Genomic DNA, 20,407 nt, shown 5'->3' with positions numbered 1-20,407 from the left:
ACCAGCCCTGCATTCCTGGTATAAATCCTACTTGGTCATAGTGTATTATCCTGGTGACAATTTTCTGTAATCTTTTTGCTAATATTTTATTTAAGATTTTAGCATCAATATTCATTAGGGAGATTGGTCTATAATTTTCTTTCTCTGTTTTCAGCCTACCTGGTTTAGGTATCAGTACCATATCTGTGTCATAAAAGGAGTTTGGTAGGACTCCTTCAATCCCTATTTTTTCAAATAGTTTATATAACATTGGAGTTAATTGTTCTTTAAATGTTTGGTAGAATTCACATGTAAATCCATCTGGTCCTGGGGATTTTTTCTTAGGGAGTTGATTGATAGTTTGTTCTATTTCTTTTTCTGAGATGGGACTGTTTAGGATATTTACTTCTTCCTCTGTTAGTTTGGGCAAGCTGTATTTTTGGAGGTATTTTTCTATTTCATTTAAGTTGTCGAATTTATTGGCATAAAGTTGGGCAAAGTAACTCCTAATTATTGCTCTAATTTCCTCTTCGTTAGTGGTGAGTTCTCCCTTTTCATTTTTAAGACTAACAATTTGATTTTCCTCTTTCCTTTTTTTAATCAGATTTACTAAGGGTTTGTCTATTTTGTTGGTTTTTTCATAGAACCAACTCTTAGTTTTATTAATCAATTCAATAGTTTTTTTACTTTCAATTTTATTGATCTCACCTTTTACTTTTAGAATTTCAAGTTTAGTGTTTGACTGGGGGTTTTTAATTTGTTCCTTTTCTAGCATTTTTAATTGCAAACCCAATTCATTGACCTTCTCTTTCTCTATTTTATACAAATAGGCCTCTAGAGATATGAAATTTCCCCTTATTACCGCTTTGGCTGCATCCCATACATTTTGGTATGATGTCTCATTATTATCGTTTTCTTGGGTGAAGTTATTAATTATGTCTATGATTTGCTGTTTTACCCAATCATTCTTTAGTATGAGATTATTTAGTTTCCAATTATTTTTTGGTCTACTTCCCCCTGCTTTTTTGTTGAATGTAATTTTCATTGCATCGTGGTCTGAAAAGGATGCATTTACTATTTCTGCCTTACTACATTTGAGTTTGAGGTTTTTATGTCCTAATATATGGTCAATTTTTGTATAGGTTCCATGAACTGCTGAAAAGAAAGTGTATTCCTTTCTGTCTCCATTACATTTTCTCCAGAGATCTATCATATCTAGCTTTTCTAGTATTCTGTTTACCTCTTTAACTTCTTTCTTATTTATTTTCTGGTTTGATTTATCTAATTCTGAGAGTGCAAGGTTAAGATCTCCCACTATTATAGTTTTACTGTCTATTTCTTCTTGCAGCTCTCTTAGTTTCTCTTTTAAGAATTTAGATGCTACCCCACTTGGTGCATATATGTTTAATATAGATAGTGCTTCATTATCCATGCTACCCTTTAGCAAGATATAGTGTCCTTCCTTATCTCTTTTAATTAGGTCAATTTTTGCTTTAGCTTGATCTGAGATCAGGATGGCTACCCCTGCTTTTTTGACTTCACCTGAAGCATAGTAGATTTTGCTCCAACCTTTTACCTTTAACCTGCATGTATCTCCCCGCTTCAGGTGTGTTTCCTGTAAACAACATATTGTAGGATTCTGGCTTTTAATCCATTCTGCTAACCGCTTCCTCTTTATGGGGGAGTTTACCCCGTTCACGTTTATGGTTAGAATGACCAATTCTGTATTACTTGCCATCTTGTTAACCCCGGTTTATGCTTTCCTCCCTTCTTTCCCCTTTCCCCCCCTTCCAAGTATTAAGCTTGTGAGCACCCCTTGCTTCTCACAGCCCTCCCTTTTTAGTGTCCCTCCCCCCCGCCTTAGAGTTCCTCCCCCTATCTTACCCCTTTCCCTCCCAGTTCCCGTATTCCCTTCCGCTTAGCTTATTCCTTCCCTTTCCACTTTTCCCTTCTCACTTTTCAATGAGATGGGAGAAGTTTCACCATAGATTGAATATGTCTTAAGATTTTTCACTTAAAGCCAATTCTGAAGGCAGTAAGATACCCACTATATTCATCCCCCTCCATTCTTTCTCTCAGATATAATAGGTTTCCTATGCCTCTTCATGAGATGTACTACCCCCACTTTACCCTTTTTCTGGTACAATGTCCTTTCCACATCAATTTCTAGAACAAGGTATACATGTATTCTTTATACATCTATATAGTCAAAATATAGTTCCCAAGATTAATCTTTACCTTTTTAGATTTCTCTTGAGTTCTATATTTGTAGGTCAAACTTTTTGTTAAGTTCTGGTTTTTTCATCAGAAATAGATGAAATTCGCTTACTTCGTTGAATGTCCATCTTCTTCCCTGGAAAAAGATGCTCATTCTCGCTGGGTAAGTTATTTTTGGTTGCATACCAAGTTCCTTAGCCTTTCGGAATATCATATTCCAGGCCCTTCGATCTTTTAATGTGGATGCTGCCAGATCCTGGGTGATCCTTATTGTGGCTCCTTGATACTTGAATTGGGTTTTTCTAGCCGCTTGCAATATTTTTTCTTTCACCTGAGGGTTCTGGCATTTGGCCACTACATTCCTTGGTGTTTTGATTTTAGGATCCCTTTCAGTGGGTGATCGATGAATCCTTTCAATGTTTATTTTTTCCTCTGTTCCTATGACTTCTGGGCAGTTCTCTTTGATGATTTCCTGGAAGACAGTGTCCAGGCTCTTTTTTTCATCATGTTTTTCTGGGAGTCCAATGATTCTCAGATTGTCTCTCCTGGATCTGTTTTCCAGGTCTGTTGTCTTCCCCAGAAGGTATTTCACATTTTTCTCCATTGTTTGATTTTTTTGGGTTTGCTTGACTGATTCTTCTTGTCTCCTCGAGTCATTCAATTCCACTTGTTCAATTCTGATTTTCAGTGAAGTATTCTCTTCACTCACTTTTTTAAAATCTTTCTCTAATTGTCCAATTGAGTTCTTTTGTTCTGTGGAATTTTTTTCCATTTCGCCAATTTTGTTTTCCAGTTCACTAATCCTATTTTTCAAGGATTTTACTTCTTTATCCACTCTCTCTTTAACTGACTTCTCCAGGCTCTTTTGCCAAGCCTCCCTCTCCTTTTCCCAAGCTTCCTTCTCCTTTTGCCAAGCCTCACTCTGCTTTCCCCATTTTTCTTCTAGCTCCCTTGTGAGAGCCTTTTTAATCACTTCTATGAGGTTCATCTGTGCTGAGGAACAGACGATCTCCTCCTTTGGGGAATCACCTGGGGACTGCCTGTTTTTAGTCTCCTCAGGATTTAGAGTCTGCTCTCTATCTGTGTAGAAGCTGTCTAGGGTTAAAGTCCTCTTCAGCTTCTTGCTCATTCTGTCTATTAATCAGAGACAAACTACCAAAGAAAAACAGAAAAAACTGGAGTCTTTCTTTGGGGGGGGGGCTGGGTGTGTTATCGAGCTTCCTCTACAGACTGCAGGTGGCAGCAGTGAGGCACTAGCAGGACTGTGCTGCGCCTGCGCTCTGAGATCCCAAAGCGTGCTGAGTCACTGAGGGGGGGGAAGGGAGGGGCGGCCAGGTCCTGAGAGACTCCAGCTGTTTGCGATTGTGTTCTTCAGCCCCGGTGTTTTTAGCTTCTCTGCTGGGCTGTTGACTTGCTGCAGGTTCCAAACCTGTAGCGAAGCTCTCCCCGCAGAGACAGCTGCGATCACTCCCCACCCCCTCTCCAGTCTGCTCCCGTGCTCTCACTGCCGCTGCCCGCCGCCTGCGCCCGATCTAAAACCGCCCCAGCCCTCCAGTAAAGACAGACCTTTCTTGGCGGATCTCAAGGATGGCTTCTCTTGGTAACTATTTGTGGGTTTTTTTCAGTCAAGCATTGATTCAGAGGCTTGTAATGAAGTGGATAGTGAGAGAAAGCGCGGAGCTTATGCAACTGTGAGTCTCCTCTCCGCCATCTTAACCGGAAGTCCAACATGGATATTTTCATATTCAAGGAAGGTTAGAAAAAAGAAAATTGTACATAAAACTGAATTTATCACAAATTGTTTTTTAAAAATATTAAATTTAAAATGTTACTACTAGCATTACTCTACTTGTCTCTGTACTTTTATGTGCTTTCTTTTGCTTTGTTATGTTTTTAATCGGTTTATTGATGTCCTTTTTTTTTCTCTTTTACATCAATATTACTATATCTTCTGCGATCCTTATCTCCTGCTCCCCATCTAATCCTTACCCAGTGCTTAACACATGGTCAGAATGCATAGATTCAGAGTTGGAAGAGACTTTAGTAGATATTTAGTTCAATATCTTCATTTTCTAGGTAAAATAACTGTGTTCTGCAGTATGTTAAAAGATCGAAACACTAGAAACATTTTTTTATTTAAAAATGTATATTATTGAAATATTAATTTGGGATTTTGTGCTTTTCAGATATTGGAATTTTATAAGGCCACAGCATTGGCATTGGATAGTTTTCATGTTTAGGTGTGTGTGTGTGTGTGTGTGTGGAGAGAAAGAGAAAGAGAGGGAGAGAATATTACATATTCAAATATTTGATTTAAATCTAGTATAATTCAACAAGACCATATTCACTAAACATTTTCTGAGTAAAAAGGGTTGCTATAGGTTTAGAAAATTAAGTAAAGGTCAGTAAAATACCTCCCTTATTTGAATATGAATTTAGATTTTAAAACAAAAAGTTTATGTGCATTCTACATTTATTCAAAGATATATCATTAAACAGAAAAGAAAAAATTAAGTTAGTACTTCTATTGAGTTGAATGCCAAAGCAAATATTTGATAAGATCTAAAAAATCTATAAAAAGTAAAAGAACAGTTAGTTGTCTCTCTGATTTTCAAATGATTTCTGGGAATATGTTAAGCTGAAGTTGTTGAATTCTGAGTGACCCAGAACCTGACATCTTTTTAATTGTGTGTGTGTGTGTGTGTGTGTTTTACAAAACTTAATGAAGGCCAGGGAGGTCTGGTCTAGACAGTTCTCCTCTCTAACTTCAGTTAATAGTTCACTTTTTAATAAATTTCTCTGACCTAAAGGGATAGTTTTCACTGTTCCAGTGGCTGCTCTGTCCACTAAATAATTGGGTTCTAACACACAGAACACACCAAAAACCCTAGTCCTGCATTTTCATCATGTTGCGAATTCCATTTAAGTTTAATAGAATGATTAATCCTTCATCCAGGCAAAGCAGAAGTGTTAGTAAAGTGCTGCAACTTTTGGAAATTAAGGTAAACCTATTCCTGTCTCTCCAAACTATCACAGAATCATCATTCATATTTACAACAGATAATTTTGATGGTTTTATCTTATCATCTATTGTTCTGAATACATATACAGAAAGAAATTTGTTGGAGTTTAACTTTTCTACTTTTGAAAGTTTAAGGAGGACAATTGAATCTCTGGAAGTTGACCCAAAGAAACTATTTTAAGGTGATTTTATTAATATATTCCTCAGCTCATTGCACTGGACCACAAATTTAAAATAAATGAAAAAAAACAAAACAAAACCATGCTCAAAAATGCACATTAGTACAATGATGCCTGCTGGAATGATATGTACCCTACCATGGATGTTACTAATTTATCCTTTTTTATGAAATATAAAAGAAATCTGAACTAGAGTGTTAAAATAAAGATTTTGCCCCAAAAGGTAATGAAATTGAGAGATTATACATAGCATTCATTTCCCTTTAGTAGGTAGAAACAATTCAGCTTAGCTCACAATTAGAAAGAATAATTAGTTAAAATAGGAGGACATTTCTATGAGGAAATATATCTGTATAACCTGCCCAATTCGCTCCCATTATAGTAGTCCCTCAAGCAAAGACTTCTGCCTATGGTGAGAAAAGGTGCATTTGAGTCTCTACTCCCACTTTCTCATAGGGTGTTGCTACATGCCTTCTATCTAGCTATCTAGCTATCTATCTAATTATTTCCTCTTTTTCCACTCAACTGATCTTAGTCTCAAAAAATTAATTTGGGGGTACTTGTCACACTAAATACATTTTTGTAGGTCTAGATACAAAAATTGCTATTCATTTATCCAATCTTATTCAAATGTTTGTAATTTTCATTTGGCTTCAGTAATAATATTGGTTAATCTCCTCCTGATAAATACAGATATAGCTATATAGACAGAGACATAGGTGTAGAGAATTGTGATCCTGGGTAATAAATGTAAAATCTCAGAGTCCAAAAAAAAAATCTTTAAAAATGTAAGCTGCAAAGCTGGTGCCAATCTCTACTGTAAAGAAGTGTAGGCAGAACAATGGATAGAGTGCTGGAGTCAGGAAATCTTGAGTTCAAATCTAGCCTCAGAAACTTCTAGCTATGTGATCCTGAGCAATTTACTTCTCTGTTTCCCTCAGTTTCCTCAATTGTAAAATGCTTTTTATAATAGTATCTATCTCACAGGACTAAAGTAAGAATCAAATGAGACAATATTTGTAAGGCACTTATAGTGTCTGACACTAGTAGGCCCTTAACAAATGCTTTCTTGTTTCTTTCTTTCCTTCTACTAAAAAGACTTCATTCAGAAGTTCCCATTGCCATAGAATGATGCCCAAAATGGTTACTACATTTGGGGAAAAGGTTTTTGGTCTATTGTGAGCAATATCAAAACATAGATTTCCTGCAGTATGGCATGTAGATAATGGTCAGTGTGGACTAGATAGGAGGATAATAGTAAGAGTAACAAGAAAACTGAAACATTAACTCTTCTACTTCATCTTTGAGTCTCATATTCACCATAATTCAATCTGTCTGGTTTCTTTAGGGAGATAGATAAGAATAACATTAAATAATTCAAAGATGGAAGAATAAATGAGAAAACTACTGGTATCCTTGTAATAATTTGTGAATGGCAACTGCTACTAACTTTGCCAAAAAGTTTTGGAGGAAGGTTCAAAACTTCTCTTGACAATATACTTAAGATCTTCCAAACTTTGACCTTCAAAAAATTTCCAGGAGATTTAATTATAGAGGAAAATAAACAAAAATAAAAACAAAAAAACAGGGCTGAATAGCATGAAAGAGTTTGACTTCTAAATGACTATAAAGCAATCCAATTACAAAAAATTAATACTGGTGAACATAATTTAGGAGATTATTAAGAATCATAAAATTTCTGATGTTATACACATATGTATAGTGATTATTAACCCTAATGCAAAGTGCAAAAACTCTAGAATGAGGAATTATTAGAGAAATGGATATTTACAGCAGATACATGATTATGTCATAGTTGGCTTTTGTATCTTTTAGACTACCTTGTAAGATCAATACTAGACATTTAGTACATTATTGATAAATGGGAAGTTCTTACTCCTGAAAAATAACTTGCTCATCATGGAATCATGGACAAAGAACTAAAAGGTCATTCAGAAATCACTTAGTCCACTTCCTTCATTTTACAGATGAGAAAACTGAAGATCAGTGAAGATCCCATAACTCAATAAGTGCTCTTCTTTTAAGATTTTAAGATTAATACATATCATTTCTCCCACTCAATCAAAGTTCTGGGAATTGTTGTCTACAAACTGCCAGTTCACTCTTTTTCCTTCCTCAATATTTGGTACATGGCTCACAATTTTTCTCTTCTCCTCAATTCCTGACCTTATACTAGGAAACTTCACCATATGTATTGATTATAAACCAAACAAGGTAAGCTTTAATTCCTCAATTTATTTATGTTTTATGAGCTACTATTCTACTCCAATGCAGTCATATAGAAAGATGAACATACACTGATCTTGCTATTGTCAACACATATACCATTGACACATTCATGAATTCTGAATTCCCTTTGTCTGACCATAATCTATTGGCTTTTTACCTCACCTTCTGCCATCTCTTACCAAAATCTACTCTATATTAACCCCATTACCTCTAAATTCAAAACCCCTTAATTCTTTTTTTAGGCCATTGCTCCTGTAATAGCCAGTCTCTCATCTTTTCCCCATTTTCACTCCTCAGAGAACCAATTCCACTGTCCTCTCTATAATCCCTAATGCTTATCATATAGCTGATTGTGTACAGTCAAACCTCCGGCCTGTATCACTCCCACCGTCATTTACCACCTTGGCTCCTATACATGTGCTGTTGAGTTAAGGTGGAGAAATTACATAATTGTCGTGACTAGGTCCACCACAAATGTATTTTATACAAACGCAGCTGGGTCTTTGGGGATGCTAGGCAGTCCTCTTATATATCCTGTCTCAACTCACCATCACACTTTCTATACATCTCCTCCAAACCTTTTCATCCTTCCTCAGTTCTCCCATGGATCTCTCTCTTCCCCATTGTCCCAGTGGGAAAAAAAATGCCTCATATTATATAGCTAAAAAAATGATGCTATTCAATGCAGGTTTCCTCTTCTTGTTCTCATCCCACTTTTATGCCTTCTGTCACTATCTCCTCTTTCCCCTCTGTCTCATATGATGACATATTCTTATACCTTACCAAGGTTAACCCTATACATACTCAAGCAATCCCAAGAAATTGTCTCCCTCTGTCATACCTGCTATATTAACTATTTTTAATATCTTCCTGTCTACTGGCCCATTTTCTACTCTTTGCAAACATGTGCATTGTTTCTTCATGTTCAAACAAAATGAAATCTCATTTATTCCTTCAGTTTCAACTAACTTAGCCTGTATCTCTTCCATAATTGTGGCTAAACTTAAAACTTTAAACATGACCTATGTTTTCTCTCTCCTCACTATTTTTTAAAAGGACTTTAAAAAAAAATTGTGGTTTGATCTACATTCAGATTCCATCAATTCTTTCTTTGGAGGTGGATGGAAATTTTTCATCAAAGTCCTTCAGAATTCCCTTGGATCATTGTATTGCTTAGAATACCTAATTAATTTATTGGTCATCATACAATATTGCTGCAAGTATGTACAATGTTCTCCAAGTTCTGCTCATTTAATTTTCCATCAATTCATATAAGTTTTCCCAGATTTTTCTGGAAGCCTCTTGCTCATTATTTCTTATAACACAAAAGTATTGCATCACAATCATATACCACAACTTGTTCAGTCACTGCCCAATTGATAAGCATATTTTTATTTCCAATTCTTTGCCACCTCAAAAGAGCTACTATAAATTTTTTTTGATATATATAAATCCTTTTTCTTTGATACCTTTGGAAAATAGACCTAGTACAGGTATTACATTTACATTTCATGTACAGTTTTAAAGTCCTTTGGGTATAATTACAAATTGTTTTCAAGAAAAGTTGGATCAGTAAACAATTCCATCAACAATGTATTAATGTCCCAATTTTTCCACATCCCTTCAACATTTATCATTTTACTTTCCTGTTATATTAGCCAATCTGATATGTGTAAGATAATACTCAGAACTGCTGTGATGTACATTTCTTTAATTAATAGTGATATAAAGGTTTTTTTTTTTTAATGTGACCTATAGATAACTTTGATTTCTTCATCTGAAAATTGCCTGTTCATATATTTTGACAATTTATTAATTGGGGAGTGACTCTATTCTTATAAATTTGTCTTTGTTCTATATATATTTGAGAAATTAAACCTGTATCAGAGGAACTTGCTTTCATTTTTTTTTAATTTCCTCTTTATTCCCCTAGATGAATTTTGTTATTGTTATTTCAAGCTCTATAAAGTATTTTTGGGATATTGATTTGTATGTCCCTGAATAAGTACATTAATTTAAATAGAATTCTCATTTTTGTTATTTTGACTAAGCCTAACTTTGAGCAGTTAATATTTTCTAATTGTTTTATATCTGACTTTATTTGTATAACAAATTTTGTGCATATAATTCCTGGTTTTGTATTGGATTGGCAGATTCCCAAGTAGTTTATATTTTCTGAAGTTATTTTAAGTGGAATTTCTCTTTTCATCTCTTGCTGCTGGATTTTGTTGGTAATATATAGAATGCTAATAATTTATGAGGGTTTATTTTATATTACAACTTTTATGAAGTTGTTAATTATTTCCAATAGCTTTTAAGTTGATTTTTAATGATTCTTTAAGTATGCCATCACACTGTCTACAAAAGGTGATAGTTTATTTCCTCATTGCTTCTTTTAATTCCTTCAAATTTCTTTTTCTTCTTTTATTACTATAGCTAGCATTTTCAGTAAAATATTGAAAAATAGTGGTGAAAATGGGCATCCATGCTTCATCTCTGATTTTATAAGCAAGACTTCTAACATATCCACCATAGATAATGCTTGCTAATGGTTTTTGATATATACTACTTATAATTTTAAAGAAATATTTTTTTTATTCTTATGCTTTCTAGTGTTTTTAATAGAAAAGAATGTTGTATTTCATTAAAAGATTTCTCTGTATCTATTGAGACAATCATGTAATTTCTTTTGATTTGGTTATTGATATGATCTATTATACTGAAAATTTTACTATTGAACAAGTACTGTATTCCTGGTATAAATCTCACTTGGCATAATTCTTGTGATTTGTTTCTATAATCTTGCCCATATTTTATTTAAATTTTTTGTATCAGGAGAAATTGGTGTATAGATTTTTTTTTCTCTGTTTTTCATCTTCCTGAGTTAAGTATCAGCACCAATTTGATGTTGAATAGGAAATGGAAAATACTCTTTTTTTGCTTTTCCAAATTCTTTATATATCATTGAAATGAATTATTCTTTATATATATGTAGAATTCAGTTGTGAATTCCTCTGGTGTGAGAAAAATTTTTCCCCCTTAGGCAGCTCATTGATGGCTTGTTCAATTTCTTTCCCTAAGATTTTAATATATATCTATATATTTATATTCTATTTTCTCTCCTGTTAATCTTGGCCATTTTTATTTTGTCGAATGAGACTCATAAGAAACAATATTCCATTGGCCATTCTTATGCATTTGCACAAGGAGTCCCATAGCATGAAATTAAAACTCTTTTTACTTCCACCTAATGGAATTTCTAGCCTTCTTCAAAGCATAGTTATGTTGTCAATTCTTATAAGAAATTTTTCTAAATTTCCCTGGTATTAACTTCTTAAAATTACTAAATATTTGAAATTGATTCAAGATGATAGAGCAATAGGAAAATGTATATATTAACTTCCCAATATAGCTTACTCCACCATGATTTAGAAAACATCGTAGATTGATAAGATATTCAAGAAAAAAGTCATTATCATACAGATTATAAGGAGATAGAGAAGTATATGTATTTGTTTATTAGTTTTGGCCAAGGGAAGAGGGGCAGGAAGAGAATAAGTATTTATATACTGTTTATTCTATCTCAGGTATTAGGATAAGAATTTTTACAAATAATATCTCATATGATCCTTGCAGTAACTGTGGGAGGTGAATGCTATTTTCCCATTTTATAGTTGAGGGAATCAGACCAGAATTTAAATAACTTTTCTAGACTCACACAGCTAGTACCTTCTTGAGTACAGATTTGAAGTTAAATCCTTCCAACTTCGTAATCTTTTTCTCCCTTTAAAAAATATTTAAAATATAAATACAAAATAGAAAGATAATTAAAAAAAAAAAAACATTGCCATGAGTGCAGTAGAACATAAAGAAAGATTCAAATATGAAACAATATATTTCCATTTCAAGAAAACATATATAACAAGCACTATGTATTATGTTCGTAGATATCCATTTTTTCTTTACTTCCTTGTAGGATACCTTTTCTTCTCTGCTGTACATTTTTTACTTTATTCTTTTTTACCCTTTCCTCCCCCACTACATCCCTGAAGAAGGTTACAACTAAGCATAGGCCCATCAACACACACACACACACACACACACACACACACACACACATTCCCAATGTAAAGGTAATTATAATCATATGCTTATGAACACATATATCTTCATGTACATCTATGTAAGCTCATAATATTATTGTTCTCTAAGTCCAAGTCTTTTTTTAAAAATCCATCAATTTATCATTTCCCACACTACAACATTATACCATCTAATCATAAATAGTCTAAAATAATATTGATTAATATTGCTGACATGTAGTGCAGCTTCCCTATTTATTCTCTTTTAATTAAATCTATTTTAGCTTTAACTTTAAGACGACGCTTTGCTTTTTTCCTAATGAATTGTACTGCTGATTATCATTATTTTGTTTGTGTGTATCTCTCATTTCCTATCCCTGTTGACTCTTCTGCTTAACTTCTTCACACTTTTCTTTCCTGTTAATTAACCTACCTATGTCTTTCTTCTTCCTCCAGGCTTTCCTTCCCTTTTTATTTATCCTATTCCAAATATACCTTATCCTATTCCCATTATTCTATACACTCTTCTATATAATTTCCTTATTCTATTCCCTCCACCTCTCATTTCTTTATACATTTAGAAAACTTTTATACATATATGTTTATGTACATATATACACAGATATATATATACACGCACATATATTTCTGAATTTAACTCATGCTTCATGAAAGTAGGGTTCTAGAACTATAACCTAATCTCTTTGTGTCAATTGTTAGCTCTTGAAACTCATTTATGTAATCTAATTATTTTATTTTTTCCTACACATAATCTCTCTCCCTCCTTGAAAAAAAGGCTACTATTTCAATAAATCAAGGGAGAAAACTGCACAATTCTCTAAAAACTCTTGAACAAGGTGAAAACAAAACAGCAATTATTCCCTGAAAGAAATCATTAATTAATACTCCCAAGAAAATTATAACTAATAATAAAATATAAAATCATATCATTAATATAATTAGCATAATCACACACACACACACATATATGGAGAGAGAGAGACAGATGGAGGGGGGTGGGGGGGGACTCAAAGGAAGCTAGGATGGTCAGAAGAAGGAAGAGTATTTCAAGCTTGAAGGAAAGCTAGAGAAAATAGCAGAAATAAGAGATGAAGAAGTGTTATAATTGTGGAACAACCAAGAGGTCAATGTTATTAGACCAGAGAAGAAATTATGGGGAATAAGGTGTAAGAATGGCAATGTAGGAAGGGCCTTGGTTATGTAGCACTTTGAATTCCAAACTGGAGGCAATAGGAAAACATTGGAGTTTATTGAGTAGGAATACTCTGTTACAGGAAAATCACTTTCTGGCTGAATGAAAGAGATTTATGCAGACAAACCCACCAGCAGGCTATTATTATTGTTCAGATGTGAGGTAATGAGGGCCTGAATTAATTTAATGGCAATGTCAGAGAAGAGAAGATAGATGTTGCAAAAGTAAAGTAAGCAGGTGTTGGCATCAGGTTAAATATGTGGGATGAGGGACAATAAATAATCCAGGATGATCTAAAGAATTTAGAGATAGTAGAAGGTAATAGATAAGAGAGAGATGTTTGGGGAATAAAAACAATTAAGTGCTTTTTTGCACATGTAGAGTTTAGATATCTACTGAACATCCAATTTGAGATATCTAGAGGCAGTTGTATACTGACTGGAGGTCAGTAGAGAGATTGAGAAAGGAAATGTAGATTTGAAAATGATTAGCATAAAGATGGTAAATAAATCCATGGGACCTGATCAGATAACCAGAGAAGCAGTATAAAGGAGAAAAGAACAAAGCCCAGGACAGGACTATGAGGGACATCTACGGGACATCTGGGGGCAGACTCTTGAAGAAGATCCAGCAAAGCAGGCAGAAAGGAAGAGCCTAATAGATAAGATGAAAATACAAGAGATTGATGTCATGGATTGAAAATCGAAGAGGGAAGAGTGATCAGCAGTTTCAAAGTTTACATAGGTCAAAGAGAATGAGATTTGAGGAGGAGAAAACCCATTGAATTTGACAAAACATCATTAGCAACTTTAGAGAAAAGAGTTTCAGTGGAATAAGGTCAGAAACAAGATTGAAAGCAATGAGATGAGAGAAAGTGAAGGTATTATTGTAGATAGCCTTTTTTAAGAGTTTATCTAAAAAGGATAGGAGAGACATAGGTTGATAGCAGGTATGGAAGAATCCAGTGCCTGTTTTTTTTTTCTGAATGGGGAGTGATTGGCATGTTTGTAGGCAGTACAAAATGAATTGGGAAAGAGGAAGAGATTGAAAACAAGGGGGAAAGTGGATATAACAAAGGTACAATTATTTGGAGGATATAGGATGAATTGAATTAATTTGACAAAATTTAGGTGTTGGCCCGTGTAAGAAGTAAGGCTACTTCATCATATAAAACATGCATAAAGCAGGGAAAAGGTGACTGAAATCTCTTAAATGATAGGAGATGAGCAAGAGGGGAAAAGAGTTTATAAATAATGGGCCTCAATTTTTTGTTAAAATATGAGCAAAGGTATTCATTTGAGAAATTTCAGGGAAAAAGAGTCATGGGAAGTTTGAGAAGGAATGAAAATATATGGTAGTGGAAATTCTGCTTACAGATAATGATAAAGACTATCAGACACTCATGGAGAGTTTCAACAATTCTCAAATAGGTAAAAGTCCTTTGGAGAATTAACAAGAAATGTGAAATTCTAAATGTGGATTAAAAGAGAGTGGTTTTTCAAAAACTGTCAGTTTGGTGGCTGGAAAATGAGAAAATCATATTATGTTACTGAATGTTCTTTGCAATCAAAGGACATAGATTTGAATTCTTATCTACTAATTATTTTCTATCTATGAAATCTTGGACAAGGAGCAACTTGTTTATCCTCAGTATCTTACAATAATGATTATTAACTAGAAAATTAGCTAAATATAGGCATCATCAACAATATGTTATTACTTCACATTCTTTATTTTGGTAAAGGTCAAGGACTACAGGAAATTTTTTTGGGAGCGAAATTGTCTCCCTCTCAGAATTGACTTTTTAGTAAATGATTTTTTTCCATCTAAGTCTCAGGTTCTAAGCTAGAAATGGCAAATAATTTATGATCTAGATATTTCATTTTAATACAAAATAGATTAGTTTTCTAATGTGTCCTCAATTTAAATCCAGGTTCTCAAAACTCATTACCCACATGTTTACAATGTATGCCATTAGTTTAATTTTCACTATACTTTTTCATCAGTTTTCATTGACTTTCAGAATCTTAGAATTGAAGATAACAAAGAATCTTTGTATTCCAACCCATAACTGGGCAGGAATCTCTCCTTGTTAATTTATTAACAATCACCACCATTATTGCTACATTTACATAACATTTAAAAAATTAAGAGTTTTTTTATATATGCATATAAATCAAATGAAATTATATATATATATATAATTTCATTTGATCTTCATAATAATTCTGAGAAAAAAAAATTATTGTTATTACAGAAATTTTCCATTTGAGGAAACTCAGGTTGAGAGAATTTTTTGTGAAGGATTACCCAATTTCTTGTATTAGTTGATATTGAAACTAATTTATACCAAATTAGGTATTTTATTGACTATGCCAAATTCACAGCCATGGACTTTCACTCTTATCCTCAGAAAACTTCTACAGATCCATTCTGGGAAAAAAACACAAACTCCTTTATTTTGCTTTTGAGGCCCTTCACAGTTCTGCTCCAATCTATCTTTTATGACAAGTTGTACAATATACACTTTCTAACATTCTTAACTTCAATCATTTTAAGTCTATTTACTGTTCATTATACAAGATATTTTTTCCTCTTGGCCCCATGACTTTGCATAGGTGGTTCTTCCTTAGTTCCACTAGTGTAATATTCTTCTCTAAAATGTAATCTTCTCTGGGAGCAGGTTTCTTGGGGGTGCTGGAGGCAGCCTTAGTTTCAGTTCAGTATAATCACCCCAAATGTAGCCAGGTATTAAAGTCCAATCCTTTATTATCTGCTTCAAAGTTTTGTCTCTTTTCCTGGGGCCTGGTTAACTTTCTTAGAGGCTTATCCCTCCCCTTGGTTCTGAGAGCTCCTACAGCTAGTCTTTTGCCTCTGCCAGCTTCTACCTTTACTTCCTCCAAATGTCTCCAAATCCAAAGGTTTGTACTTCAGCCTCCAGCCAGCACAAAGGTGGAAGATGGAATGAATCTGTCTCAGCCTCCGAAAGCTTCTAGTGGGCTTGTCCTTTCTGGCCCTGAGAGCTTCTCCTTATATGCCCCACACTGAGTATATACCAATCATTATATCACTAGGAAACCATTATTTGTTGTAGGATTAAATCAATGCTAAACTAGATTTAACCATTGTCCTCAATTCTACTTAGTATTTTGTTTCAAGTTCTGGCCTATAACATCTCCTTGTAGGATCAGATCAATCATATTGAACCATGCTAAATTAGATAATATTGTCTCTATCAATTCCACTGTCTTAGTACCTTGTAAGAATTCTAACACACTAGTAGGCATATCTAGCTCTCTTCAAGTTTCAGCTCATGTCACTTTGCTCAAAAGAACTTTCCTTATTCTCCTAATTAATTCCTCTACCACTCTTTTTTTTTTTTTTTTTTTTTAATGCATGTCTGGTATGTCCTTATATGTGAGCATATTTTATCTCCCTATTAGAATATATGTTCCTTGAATGGAGAAGCTCTCTCATTTTAAAATGCATATTTTAGTTATATAAGTTAGACAAGGTTTGTCCAGATACTTGCACATAATAGCAACTTAAGAAATGCTTATTCATAAACTTTGTTAATTCTCTTTTCTGCTAAGAATACTCCCAAATTTCTGCTAAATACTCCCAAATTGTCCCTTTAATGAAATACTCTAGAATTGTTCTAGAAATCAAAGACAAGCCAAAAAGCAAATTACTTGAGACTTTATCTCTCCTTTTTTTTTTTAATTGTTTGTTTTTGTTTTTTAAAGACTGAGTCTCCCCGAATTGTCTAGTATAAAAGTACAGGAGCTACTTATCAGCTCAGCCCTATTCTGATCAGAAAATGACTTTTAATTGCACTGTTTTCTGATTTGGATTGGTTTGCTTTATCTTAGGCAATCTGGTGGCTATGTGTTTGTCATAATAATGCCAAATTTAGTGTGGATGTCTGATATAGTTTGCCCACAGTGACTCAGAACTCCTGACCTCAAGAGATTATCTCAGACTAGACATCTTTGGCAATAAGATTTTTAGATATGCACAAGCATGATTGGTTTTCTTGTTGAAAATGGAGGCAATTGTTCATCTCTAGTCTTTCAGAAGCTCTCTCATTTTTCGTGATTCTTTTCAAGAAATGGTTTGTGGCTTGATGGCCACATCTGTTTCTTTAGTGCTCTGAACTTAAAGTGAACCTCGTAATGTAAATTCATTTTATTAACTTTTTATTTAGTTTGTATCTTAACTGTCAATCAGCTGAGATCAACCTAATCACTATCGACTTATTTTCAACAATAGTTGAAAATCTTCAGTGAGTAATACTACATTATTAAATGCATCCATCTAGAAATTGAGATCTCAAACCAAAGAAAGGCAGGTCCAGAAAATATAATCTTTTAAATTAAAAAATAAGTGCAGCTTATTGGACTCTACTTCAGAGTCCAACTGAGAACACTACCTCAGGGGAACTTTGTGAGGTGACTATGAGAAGAGAAAATACTTTCAAATAGCTCAAAGCATTTAATATAATGTTTAACAAATGAGCTCTCTAAATTTGAGCCAATGACTTTGGGTGTGCAAGAAGAGAGTACTGTTTCTCATTTGGTCGGCGGTGTTTGTTTTTGTTTGTTTGCTTGCTTGTTTTGAATAATAACTGCCTTGCTATACTACTTTTAGGAAGTATACTTTTATAAAAAATGAATTCAACCTGGCTAATTGATAATCAATTGGTAAAACCATTACTTAGGATTTATGATGAATAGTATTGAAAAACCCCAATCCTTCAGCAAGGTCATCTCTACACTTCTGAGGGGAGAGGTAATCAGGCATCAACCAGGGATTCAACCCACCTAAGTAAGTGTAAATTATGGAAGTAGATATACAGATTAAAATTATTTTAAAATTTCATACTTGAGGTTCTCAGGAGTAGTTCATATATCTACATGTTGTATGAGATATATAAATAGTTGGAATAGATATAAATAGAAATATAGGTAGATCAGATTCTAAGTGTAACATTTCTTTTCCTCAATTATATAGTCCAAAGATTTTTCATGTGAGAAATTTGACTGAACTTAAATTTATTCTACACAAAACCTGCTTTTATGACTATATTATATTCCTTTAATAATACCCAGGTTTTCTTCCTGACAATGAATGCAGAATGTAGCCTCACCTTTCTTTGTGGGATTGGCTGGCCAGAACTTTGTGGAAAGGAGTCCAAATTGGGAAGAAGAAGCAGGAATGAAGATTCATATTTAAGGTCAGTCATTTTACATAGCAATAATTAGAAGTTAGATTATTATAGTGACTCCTATGAAATATGCTTAGGTTGGTGCAATACTATAATTTCCCAAATTCTAGAAGTAGAAACAAAGTCAAAATTCAGTCCTTCTCTTCATTGCTAAAATCTTTCTTCTCAGAAACTATGATTCTTGAAGAGTCCTCTAACTCATATGTAAGAAAATTCTGCTGGAGCCAGCTTTGTCTGCAAATGCTATGAATTAGGTCTTAAATTATTGTTTTGTTTATTGTCTAGATTTGCAAAAGTAAAAGAGAAAAAAATAATGTAAATTAAACTTAAAAGTATGTCTGGTGTACTTTTTTTTCACCCAGTGAGCCAGTTGTTAAACATTTACTAGCATACAGCTGCACATACCTTTCCTATTTGTTCTACCCACACCCCCATTGCCTTATTCACTTTTTCATATCAAAACAATGTTGAAATTTAAATATTACTTTTTCAATCATGTTTGGGGATTTAATAAGTCAGTTCAACATATATTTATTAGATACATAGGATTACAAGTTGTGTTGCATCCATGAAAAAAGACATGGGTGCAACATTCAAAGAGAGAAGCAATAAAGAATAATACAAACCAGAAAAGTATAAATGCATAGGACTGCCACAAAGAGAAATCTAAGAAAAGGAGAAAGTTCTTCTGGGTGAGGGGATCAGGAAAATCTTCACAGAAAAGGTGGTAGAATTGGCTAGACTTTTATAATAATTAAAATTCATAAGGATCACCCTGAGATGTAAAATTTCAATGTGCCCTCTAATATATTGGAATCAAAGGAAGACAGGTAATGTATAGTCATGAACTCTAATGATTTCTAAAGTAATTTGGTAAATGACATGTTAACTAAAATATTCAAGTAGCCATAATACTTCTTCATCCAAACATTTAGGATAAAAAAGGATTTGTGGTGCTTAAGAAAGCACTATCATGGAATATTTATTTTAGCTTCTTAGAAGGATACAAAATAATGAGACATGACAAAATAACTAAGCTGTAATAGAGCAAGGGAGGATTCATTACTTGAAATGAAAAAGAACAACTTGAGAAAATGGGTCATAGGATGAAAAAGATTTAATTTCTAATGATCATGACAAAATTGTATTAAAGCACTATTTTATAGGATTCTTGATTTAGAGCTAATAGGGACCTATGTGATCAAATCTAAATCTCTCATTTTATAAGTGAGGAAATTAAGGTTCATAGAGGTTAAATGAATTGTGTAGTGTTACTTAGAAAGTATGTAGAAGAGTTCAAGAAATATGAAAAATGTTGGCCTCAATATAAAATTGCTTTTGAAGTGATGAATACCATTTTTATGGTACTTTCTATGAGAAACTTTTGTGTACTAGAGAGTAGAAAGACTGAGTTTGTATATTTATTTGGTTAAACATTTCCATTTTGGGAATCACTCCTCCATGATAGAAAACATTATTTACTGTTTCATTTCCTTTCATTATTTATAGAAATAGCTTGTCTCATTTATTCTAATTATAATGCTTGTATTTTTGTACCATAGAGTATTAATTCTATGTAGAAAAGCACACAAAGGAGAACAAAACTGCAAATAGAATATTTAATTTGATCATTTAATTAATATTTGTCATTAATGTAATTGATCCACTATAATAGAAGTGACTATATTACAGAAAGCAGAAAAGCTGGAAGTCTTTAAGAATAACTACAATTGAATTGGAGTAAGTACATAACAGAAAATAAAAAAGAAGATCCAAAAAGGGGACAAAACAAAACAAGATAATTTTTATATGAAGACGCATATAAAATTAAAATCATTAAAGAGAATACCAAAATGTTGTAAGAAAAACCAGTAAGTTTTGTAATACTGGGGGGATAATGTCTTCCAAGGGAAAAAAATCCCTTTGGGCTTAAACAATTCCAGCCAGTAAGGTTTATTTTTTCAGAGAATGTGTCTGAAAATAGGAGATTATAATGAAAACCATTGTGCAGTCTCAGCTAAAGTGTTCACTACCATGACTGCCTTAATAGATAGACATGAGAGATATTTAGCTCTAGTCTTGGAATTGGTGGGGATTTCCTTGCCTCTGGTGGAATTCCTCCCCCTCTCTAGATGCCATTCCTCTCAAGGACAATTTTTTTCTCCCTAGCTCATTGTCTGTGTAACTTACACTATGAGCCCTTAGGGCAGGCAACATATCTTTGGATGCATGAGGCAG

Source organism: Antechinus flavipes, chromosome 1 (assembly GCF_016432865.1).
Source record: "Antechinus flavipes isolate AdamAnt ecotype Samford, QLD, Australia chromosome 1, AdamAnt_v2, whole genome shotgun sequence".
In the NCBI taxonomy this organism is placed as follows: domain Eukaryota; kingdom Metazoa; phylum Chordata; class Mammalia; order Dasyuromorphia; family Dasyuridae; genus Antechinus; species Antechinus flavipes.
The sequence above is the reverse complement of the archived record's forward strand: the minus strand, read 5'-3'. Positions refer to the sequence as shown.